The 11,452-nt window shown below is 35.7% G+C and overlaps 1 pseudogene; it reads right to left on the reverse strand.

Moving 5' to 3' along the window:
• Positions 1–338: 338 nt before the first annotated feature.
• Positions 339–1,088, reverse strand: LOC122076409 (annotated as a pseudogene).
• Between the last annotated feature and the right edge of the window lie 10,364 nt (positions 1,089–11,452).

An 11,452-nucleotide genomic window follows, 5' to 3' on the forward strand; every position in this document is an offset into this window, starting at 1 on the left:
TTAAACCCTAGTTAGCAATTCGGCCGAATAATTCGCGAATTATTTGGCCGAACCGAATTTTTTCGAATTAAATCAAAAATTCTGATCGAATCTGAATTAAAAATAAAATTCGGTAAAAAACGCGAATTTTACTAATTTGAATTTAAAACGCGAATAATTCGGGCCGAACCGAATTAAACCGAATTATTCGGTCCACTTAAACAATATTTAAAAAAAACAAAAAACAAAACGTCATATTCGCTTTTTTGACCGCTTTTTTGACCGAATCCTTAAATTAATCAATCGAATTATTCCGAATAATTCTCCGCCCGAATAATTCCCGAATCCGAATTTACTAACTATGGTCTTAACAGAGATGCATCGAAGGGAACCAGATGGTTAATAGCATTCTTAACCGCATTATGCAGCTCCACCTCATCGGTCTTGTAGGAACCAATGCTAAGAGCGACGTTCTTCCTGCACACGAAATTGAATTGGGGGGCCTTGTTCTTGAATCCAGCCACCCTAAGCACATCCCCAACTCAATACCTGTAAAGCCCTATTTTTAAAACACATAAATTGAGTAAAAAGATTGGAATTTGGAAGTAAAAAAAAGTGGAAAAAAAAATAATTCGAAACAAAAATGATTCATTACCTACATAAGTGGTGACAATGAGCTCGTATACTTGGCCAAGCTTGACATCGACGAGATCGACCAACTCCTGCTGCTCCTTATTCTTGGTGACCCCATTGTTCCTGTGGATGGGCAGGAACTCGAAGTAAGCCATGGTGGGGATGAGAGTGTTGGAGACATCACTGGGTTTGCCGAGAGGCTTGAGGTTGAGGCCGAAGTAGCATTCGGAGGATGCATACATGGTACACACAAGAGGGAGGCCATTGCTATGGTAATCGAGTGTGGGGATGTACTGAGACATGGTCCTAGTCACGATAACATCTATGTGCTTGGTGTTGGGTGAAAGTCTCATGATGATCCCCTACCATGACTTCCTTCTGCATTAGGCCTCAATAAAATCGGCAAGCTTGGGGTCTGGTTTGACAATCTTGGAAACCGCTTTCCTCACAAATGGATCAGTGATTTGGGGGTTCATGGTTCCAATTCAGATATCGTTGCAAAGGAGGGCCCAATGCTTCTCCAATAACCGAATGGCTCGCATGAAGCCAAAAGCAAAGACAGCTCCCACACACAGCACTTCCTTGTGTTGACACAGGCCGCAGAGCATCTGGGAAGACAACTCCTCACGAATTTCAGAGGGAAAGATAGGGGTTTTCATCTTAAATATTCACTTAAGATGAAGGTAGCTTAGGTATTAGACAAATAGGGGGTTATTTAGGGGATTATAAAAAAATTAACTTGACTTGACAATCAGAATTAATGGTTGGGGGCTGTTAGATAGTATCTTTTTCTTGTAGGGGAGGAGAGTGATATTTTCTCAAAGGTGGTGGATCCAATTAATATTTCGACTCAGTTCAAGGGGGAGAGTGAAGTTTACCCTTATTATAATTTACAAATCAATTTCTCTATTTATAAACCTCATAATCAATGATTTGTAACAATTCCTTACAATAAAAAAATATTCTCACTATTGAAAAAAATGGATAATCAACTCACCAATTTATAATCTCATAATGATTTATTTTTATATCGATTTTCACTCAGTTTGGTTATTGGTCGATTTAGTTTGGATCGGTTTAGTTCAGTTCGGGTTTTTTTTTTATCTATTTCAATCGGTTTTGTCGGTTCGGGCTAGGTTCCACCATGGTTTTACCTTATTAAGGAAATTACTTAGATCTACGGGATAAGAAAAAGATTTACAAAAGTGGTTAGAATTACTAGAATACCACTAATACCCTTCTTTCTCTTCCTTTCTTCTTCCTCTTCCAAAGAAAGAACGCCATCGTTCCTTCCTCCCCTGCAACCCCGCCACCCTTGCCCTCCTCCTTGCAAACCTGCTTCACACCAACACCACCAAATCCTACAAATCCCAACTCGTCCCAGAATGCTCATACGTCTAAAGAGATAGCCATGCTCAGAAACCCTAGAAGCAGTAGCGACAGCCATCCGGTAAGGGGGCTCTCACCATCGGCAAGCTCACTCTAAGGTAAAATTTTTAATCCCAAATGATATGTATCAGCAAGAGTTTGAGTTCCACTCTGTCTCAGACATTATCACCTCCTATGCTAGCCTATCTTCTCTTATTTTGTAGGAGTCCCATTGATTGCCAATCTCTACATCCTATTAGGACTCCTACCTCACTAGAGTTCCATATGATATCAAACCCTATCCTCTCATAGAGTTTGTATTCTAATATAACTACTCCTATTAGATCTTCTTATCAGATAGAGTTTCCAATCATGTGGATTCCTTTTAGGCCATATATATAGACCACTAGGTTGTAATCTTCTCAAGTCAAGCAATACAATGTAGTTTCAATGCTTAACAATATGGATCTCATCAACGATCCATTATATTTGACGCGTCTACGGGGAGTTTTGAAGATGTTGGATATGAAGATGATCTATTTTGCACTTACATGGACATTGAGAAGCTTGGATCTAGAATTAATGATTGCCCAAATGAAGGAAACAATTATGGAGATTCTCGATCAACAATGACAACGTTGCTGACCATGTAGGAAATTGTGTTGGTCAAGGAGGAGCAACGGGAGATGGAGTAAGGAGGGTGGGGAAGAGAGTGGGAAAAGGTGGGTGGTGGTGGTGCAAGGTAGGTTTACAAGGAGGATGGGGGTGGCGGGGTTACAGGGGTGGAAGAAGCAGTGATGTCCTTTCTTGGGAAGTGGAAGAAGGAATGAGAGAAAAAAGGGTATTGGGGGTATTTTTGGTAGTTCATATGATTTTTATTACTCACATGGGGATCGGGTAAATCTTTTAACATGGTAACTAACAATTGTAAGCCTGGACTAATGGTCCACTGAGTCCTACTAGATGGTGGAAAACTGCATCTAAGAGTAAGCATAATTTATTAAGAAAAGGAATTAAAAAAAAAACCATAGACTTTGTTTGTTTGAAGGAGAAAAAATGGAGGAAAAATAAAGGGAGTGGGGTCTACTATAAGTGGGGTGAGGGTGAGCGAACAGAAAAAGAAAGGAAAGGAAGGGAAAGATGGGAAGTGCTTTGGTTTTCTGCTTCAGGGTGGAGAGCTGTTTTGCGCTATTATGTTAGAAGAACGAGCCTCTGTTGGTTGTGGCTTCCCTTTAATGATCCTTCATCCTTCTTCTGCGTGTAGTTCTAAATCGTGAAGGGTTTGTATTGTGAATGTTGAAGGCTTCTTCTCAATGGGATATCCCTCATTCTTCTGGCATTTCGACGCTTTCTCCTAGTGTTCATCAATCTTTGTAGTCTGAGTTTTATTCCATTTTTGTTTGCTCTTCTCGGCACTTCATCTGCGTTCTCCTTTTCGGCCGGCAACGGTTCCATTCTTAGCTTTGGGCAATCTCTTCAATATTTTATTCTCCATGCATTGACTCCTTTTCTCAAGTTGTCTACCTCCTCGCCATGTGGACTTCATGCAGTTGCACACTCTATTTCTTTCTACTCTTATAATTATGAAGGCAAAATTAGTATCTAAGATGATTTTTTTAGAGATTATTATGGTCTATAGGTTTTAGCCATCGGAGAATCAGTGATTATTTTTCACTTAATTGTCAAAGAATGGGTTGTTCCTCGACACGGAGTGAACTGTGTTTACTGATGCGATTACATCGACCTGATGTTCTTTTTCTTTCTGAAAACAAGATGGAATCTTTTAATTTTCTTTGCAATACCCATGATAGATAGTAGTGTGGAGAATGTTGAGACTTCATAGCAGAAATGAGGGCGCATAGTTGTCTAATTCAACTACAATGTGAGGGATCTCTAATGCAAGACTCCCACCACCGAAGGTTCACCTAATAGCACCTTAAAAAAAAGAAAATGGTTTTGAGGAAGTAAAGATTGGAGACCCAACATAATTTATAAGAACCATACAAAAACCACCAGTCAAAGAGTGAAGAAGCAGAGCAACTTAATAGTTTAGTTTCATGACACCTGAAGGAGGAGGGAACTAGGACCGAGATACCTACTTATTTGAATCTACGACATTCATTTGCATGTGCAATCATTTGTTGATAGACCCATATTCATTAAAGGCTCAGTAGGCATTATAAAAATCTCTCCTTCAGGTGTCACAAGAGTGACGATCAAAAACACCAAATCATTCCTTGTAACACACAAGAACAAGTATTAAACGTGCACAAATTTTAGTCTCCCTTCCCTACTCTTTATTAGGAAACTACGTTCTATCTCATTCTTAAAACCACTAAGAAAACAAGGGACTGCTATCAACAGGGATGATATAAGATATGTTACTTTCGAACCATATTGCTCAAGCAAATTGGTAGCCGAACAGAATTTTGCTTCTGCGTCGTTTCAATCAGATCGATAATATTATTGTTAGTTCCTCTTCACGAATTTCTAGGGTGGACACAACCTTTTGATAACGGTGTGAGAAGTGGAATCAACTTTTATTTTTCACATATAAAAAAATTCGGTTAAAGTGAGATGATACTCATGTCACTCATAATAACAACCTAAATTAGTCTATTTATTTTTGAAATTACTCACATCACATTTTATGTATAGTTTTCTTAGATTTTTTCTATATAAATAAAATAGGGGTGAGCGAGATATGAAGCATAATCCGAATCCAATTGCAAATCTTGACGAATAATTCTTGCTAGATCTCTTTCGACTCTAGCTTTCTCGTGAGGGTGAAAAATGAGAGGAAAGAAGAGAAGAGATGGTGTTCTCCATATTGGGTTGCAACGTAATGGCATTCTCTTTATCCAGGGAAGGTACTTTAGTTTTTTCATATTTGTCATGGCATGTTTTGAGGTAAAAGTACTCTGATATTGTGAATCCACTATTGTTTGTTGAGTTGCTTTATAAGGTATTTTTGTTTTGTTTTTGGTAGCCTTTATATTATTTAGGGAGAAAATCTTATAATCTCATTATTATTATAGTGAAATTTTTATCTGGATGAAGTTTCGTGGTTTTATCTCATTTCGTCTTGAAATGATTTTTCACGTTAAAATTAATGTGTTCTTTTATGTTTGGATTAATTTGTTTAGTGTGTTATTATCTTTCATACTTTTGTTATCATTGTGGATCTCTGTTAGTTTGCATATAGGTGTGAAATGATTATTTTTCAATAAATACAATGCTTCAAAATGCCCTCACTATAAGTTACTCCATCAGTTGATTTTCTGACCATTGGCTTTGCATTATATATCCAATCAATCTTTCATACGAGAAATAATTTACAAGTTTACTTCTGAGAAAATAAGGTAATTATTGTCAGGGTTTCATACCAAAGCAATAATCCCACATCAAAAGTGGGCAGCCCGATGTGGATACTTATAGGTACTTGGACATCCTCTCATTATGGTTAAATTTTGAAGATGAGGTCTACCTAAGTCCCTAATAAGTAGTATCAGAGCTAGGGTGTGACAACTCTAGTGTGCCTTTAAGGATGTAAAAAATCTATCGGAGAAGATTTTTGTTACCACATTTAAGAATGAGTGATTGCCCTTCTCCGGCCCTTACTGCCCAACCTGAAAGCGGACAGCTAATGCGTTCCACTTATTGAACAGGGTTCTGTGGTCGGTCCATGACCCCTGGATGCCAAAGGCGTCCTTGGGGCAATCTCGTAGTTCCTACGGGGGTGGAGACGATGGGGTGGTCCATGATTTTCCTTCATTTGTCGCATTCCCTCAAGGTTGAAGAGAGATAGTGCATCGCTATTCGCAGGGCAACTTGATCCTCTTCCCCAAAGATCCCAAGTGGGGACCCTGGAAGTCGCCGACTCCAACTACGTACTGTATAATCCATACTAGATCTGACCAACTGCCCATCCTACCTCCTCTACGTTCTTAACAGCCCATTTTTGTCTCAGTAGAGTCTTTGAGTGGCATGTTTCGGTCCTCTTCCCCATTACTTAGAATGGAGGGGGAGATTGTTAGGGTTCCACGTGAAAGCAATAATCCCACATTGAAGTGAATAGCCTGATATGGAGACATTCTCTCCTTAATGACTAACTTTTCAGGGTAAATTCTACCTAAGTCCTAATAAGTATTATACCTCAAAGATTTGTTGTCCTATTTGAATCATAATCATCATTCCCCACCTATTGAGGTGATAAGTTATATAAGATATTAAACGTATGACAAAGTTTTCCTTTATCGGTGGCTAAATAATTGGACGATCCAAATCTAACCCCATCACTCTCCACCTCTCCCCTTTTTCTACTTGGTCGCAATGGGCCACAATAGATTACCATTCACTGTGGCCGTAGAAAATTCATCCTTAAACATATAACATTTTATTGTAAATCATATTCTTTTTATCAAATACCCTGTGAGATTAATAGTGACTGACTCCTTAGCCGTGAAGACTTTATCTTATACATGTTAGATAAATTATGTAATTCGGATCCCTTGCATTTTTTCCACATTAATGAATAAATATATTATCATTATTCAAATAAAAAAAAATGAAAATTATGGATTATATTATGATTACCTTATATTTTAATTGAAAGCCAAATATTCTACTCTCATTACCTAATCTAATTAATGAACCAATTGAAAAAGACCATAACTCAATGTTGGTCCATACGATAAAATCTTGGGATGAATGGGTTTAGAGTTAGTTTAATCTTTTACTATTTGCTATAAAAAGTAAAATAATAAACTAACTGAATAAGAACTGTTCAACATCCTCAAGAATAGATCTCTCAACTTAGATACCCACTTATGGGCAATCGACAAAACATTCATATCTTTTAAAACACAAATATTATCAAAAGACTTCATAAATTTCAAAGTATTATATAACAAAGTAAATAGCTCTTATGACCATCCTTCAGAACAACCCTGCATTATCCACCTAAATTACTCTCTTACCCAACCATGTTATTTTTTTCTTTCAAGCTTTGTAATAACCCTCGTATCTCTAATTCATGTGGTTTCCTTATAAAGCATGATTCTTATATACAAAAATAATTGAGAGTTAACCATTAAAATAGAAGGTCATCTTGCATAATCAGTAGAATTATCAAAATTATAATCACTGAGAATGATATAAGAACCCTCTACTAATAACTTGCATATGATTCCTATTTGTGATACTGCTACAATTGTCTTTTAAGTGATAAAGAATTAGTTCATAGATTCATTTTAAGATCAAATGTACTATTATGTTCAGGCTGGGTTTGGACTTATCAAAGATAATAGCATTCCTCTCGTAATATATATATATATATATATAAACAAGATGATATATTTTTCATTCTTATTTAAAGTTGGGTTGACGCCAAAAGACTTAAGTAATTCTAAGATAGACGATGACTAAAGATACTTTGCCGTTAATCCTGACCAACTGCTAGAATATTTTTTAATATAATCATAAGATACACATGCCATTTAATTTATTTTTCTTTATTACACAAACCACAGAATGGTATGACTGAAATAAAATCCAAAAATCTGACTATAGTATTCAAAGCACAAACCATAATTTTTCACATATACACACAAAATCCACAGAAATTTAGATATAATTTATATACCAAAAAAAATTATAGAACTTAGTCAAGTTATAAGATGAAGACATGTCATTTTGAAATTTTACAATCCGTTTAGTGGAAATTCTAATAAAAATGATACCTCTCCTATTTATGAGGCAAAACCATACATCAACATAATATATAAAATAGATAAAGCAATATTTATGAAAGATGGATTGCACTAGACTTTTATTCTATTTTCAATGCATTCACATTAAGTTCAATTACCGTTCAATAGAATGAGTTAACTGAGATATTATTAGGAATTTAAAAACCAATTAACTTGGGGAACAAAGGATCATTCTAAATCCATATAACAGACCCATTCCTAACTTGCCAACAAATTATTTAACCATTTTTACGTTAAGTAATTCTATTGTATAACTGAAATTAGTATTAAAATGTCATGTTACATAGAGCTATCAAGCTCATTTACCATTAATTTCTCACAAATTTAAAGATAAATCACAAGATCATCTGAGATCCCCATTTTTACAATTTTTTTTTTTATCTAAACCATTTGTTTCCACTCAGAGTCGAGTCGGGAGAGTGCACTATAATATCTAGAGTATTGACACACTTTCTTTTTATCAGCCAAAGAAAAGATATAGATTAGATATTATAGTAAATGTTACATACCATGTCCGTTCTAAATATTGGCTTCCTACTAGATAATACTTCATGTGCCATAGATTTCAACTTCTCTACAATACTATTTGTCTTTAATAAACTAAACCTAAGATAGATATGATATTTGTCCATCTCATCCCTTAGGATGATTATAGTTCTTGGCCATAAGGTTAATAGTTTATCAAATTCTTTATCAAAAAACTTCTTGAGAATATTTGCATCGCTCCAAACTTCTTCAATCACCCATCTGTTGTTCTATGCACTCGTAACTCTTTGTAGCCACCTAGCACTTCCACCTCACCAACTTCTCCTGTCAAGACATAATTTCCTTCACATGAGATTATATTATGTTGAAAAATGAATGCTAATGCCCATGCAAATATATTTTTTTCCTCGTTTGTCACACTTGTGATGATAATTGAGTTAGGATTTTATGTTGTTAGTGAAGCCGTGTGACCTGGATATGTACTAGATATCACCTGAATCTCCAATGATTTGTGAGTGAGTCCATTCGCAATCCAATATTCAATGTGTTTAATGATGGTGGTAGGATCTGAATTTTGTGCAAATAACAGAATATTATTTATGTGGATCTAGATAAACTAACAAGTGATGATGATGACAGAAAAAAACCATTTCAAGTCTTTTTTTGGAATGCACCCCGAATTGAAGCAAAATGAAACTAGTCTTTTAAGTGATTCAAATTGAAGAAGGTTAGGTCTGAAACCCAAGGGGCCCGCTGCCCAAACCTTCCTTGTAAACTCACAATCAAATATAAAATGGTAAACTGACTCCTGCTGGGAGTGGCAAAAGCTACACATGGAGTCAATATCCACCCACTTGGCTAAAATATCTTTTGTTGGTAATCCATCATTGATCGCTCTCCAAAAGAAAAGCTTAAACTTGGGGTGGATATTGATTTTCTAGAAGAATCGTCACCATCGTGAACATGGAGAAGAGCAACAACACCTGTGTGAGCATGCATGGAAATTTGTTAGTGTATTGAAGCTAAGAAACTTGGCAACTAATTTAGTTATGAAGGATCCCTCATTTGAAAGGGAATTGTCACATGGCTAATCTAGATAGACCATGTCCTCTCTATCCGACGGTAAGAATGAAAATATCATTTGTCTATGTGGATAGCTAGAAATTAAAATAGATATCTTGTGATATTTGAAAAAATAATAGACCTTTGTGACATGATAATTTACCTTATTAATTCATTATATCTCCACTCCCTAATCATTGTGGGCTCATTATTCGGTGACTGCCATTGATGTGGCATAGGATATTGCTATCATTCTAACAATGTGAGGAACTCTTTCCCAAATTTAAGTTACCTAGAAAATATTTGTTGTTCCAAAAATTTGAAAACAATTAAATCTAAATTAGCTAAATTACGAAAAAAGTATATTCTATTAATTATATTACCAAAAAAAGAAAAAAAAATAATACCCCCAAGTAAAGGAGTTAATTAATAGAGCACTATTCAAGTTTTATTTTGTCATTCCCCTCCCCCCCCCCTTAGTATGCCATTTTTTTTTCGAATGAAAGTAAATTCACATTTTCAGAGGAAGGTCTCATGAATGACAAATCATTTTTGAATTATTTTGAAACTCCTTTTGGGACAATCAAAAGAAGGTTACTACTTCAAACTTCACCATTTTGATGATAAAAAAAAAAAAAAAAAAAAAAATCCCAAACCAAGCCAAAGGAATAAATATATGGGTGCAATACGCATCGTAAATGCAAACCCATTAGTGTAATAATCTTCTTTATTATTATTATTATTATTATTATTATTTTGGTAGAAATTAGTATCATAATCTTGAAGTGGTAATTTTCGGCATAGCCCACCTGGCTTGGGCCAAGCATAAACGGGCTCAATCCACCCCAAGTAAGAGAAGGGCTATTATGGGCTTATGCATGGACTACTAGATTAATGTATATTGCCCACTTAAATTATTTCCTTAAGTATATGCAATTGGGAAAAATGCCACTTCATCACGGTCCTATTAAGATAAGCTTCTCTCAATGATTGTAGAATGATGTGGCAATTTCAATCATTCAATAAACAGTTGACAATGATCTGGATAGGTTACTTGTAAAATTTTAGGCTCAAATCAACCATATGCCCATTGTTTATTGGCATGCATCATCATCCATGTCCATGTATGATTACGGTACTCCGACCATTACAGTGTATTATTCCATGGTCATAGATCTTTAAAATATCTATTTTTCCACTTGGTAAACTCTACTTGGAATAAAACTTGATATATAATCAGAGGACCTCGGGATTTATCTATCCACAACTTTTTGGGATCAATCTGACATAGAATGTGGTAGATTTAGGGCAACTGCTTATGTAATTCGGCTGATCAAATATAACTTATCCTGCGAAACTATGAAAATTTATTATCCATCCATATTACAATTTTAAGGGAAAAAGCCCTGTCAGTCTAGTGTTGATTACACCCAGACATAGGTGAGTATGAAAAGACCATGCTACCTTCCACTTTATGCATTGAAAATGCTCATACATATCTGCCCATTGATCCCATAGACCGACATAGATAACATCAGACTGACATGGCTCTTTCTCTGAAATAAGGTTGGCCATTGAGCTTAGATGCCGTGTGGGCACTTGGTCAGGTTGACTTTAACTAGTCCAAGCCCAACCTTATAAAAACCAGATCCCATGAAGACTTATTTAGGCCTTGTATTGGGCTTGGGCTTGAAAAAAAAAATTCAGAACGCAAGGTTAGTGTCCCTAGTAACTAAAAGCTGCTGAAGCCTGAAATGATCGAGAGGAGGTCAAGTGCCAACATCTGTCTCTTTTGTTTTCGTAAATGTCCCTCTTTATTTTTTTAAATGGCAGCATGTGGGATATGTGTCAACACCTCATTGTATGTGTAGTGCATCCGAACTTGTAAATCTTTTCTATACATCTATAAATACATGCCAATGGTAGTGATCAATCTATTAGTTTTGGGATTTGTTATTTTATAAGAAATATTTATTATTTTTGGTTTAGGCTCTACATGTTGGATGGTGATATTCATGTTTATTAATATTATTTACCCCTTTTCTCTCTGTGTTACATGAAAATTAAGAAATTTGTAATCAGGCATTGATTTAAGAAATTCCGAGCCAATTAATGGCAAAGTTGGTGTAGGTTTTTTTTTTTTTTGGGGGGGG

Source organism: Macadamia integrifolia, chromosome 4, assembly GCF_013358625.1.
Source record: "Macadamia integrifolia cultivar HAES 741 chromosome 4, SCU_Mint_v3, whole genome shotgun sequence".
NCBI lineage: Eukaryota > Viridiplantae > Streptophyta > Magnoliopsida > Proteales > Proteaceae > Macadamia > Macadamia integrifolia.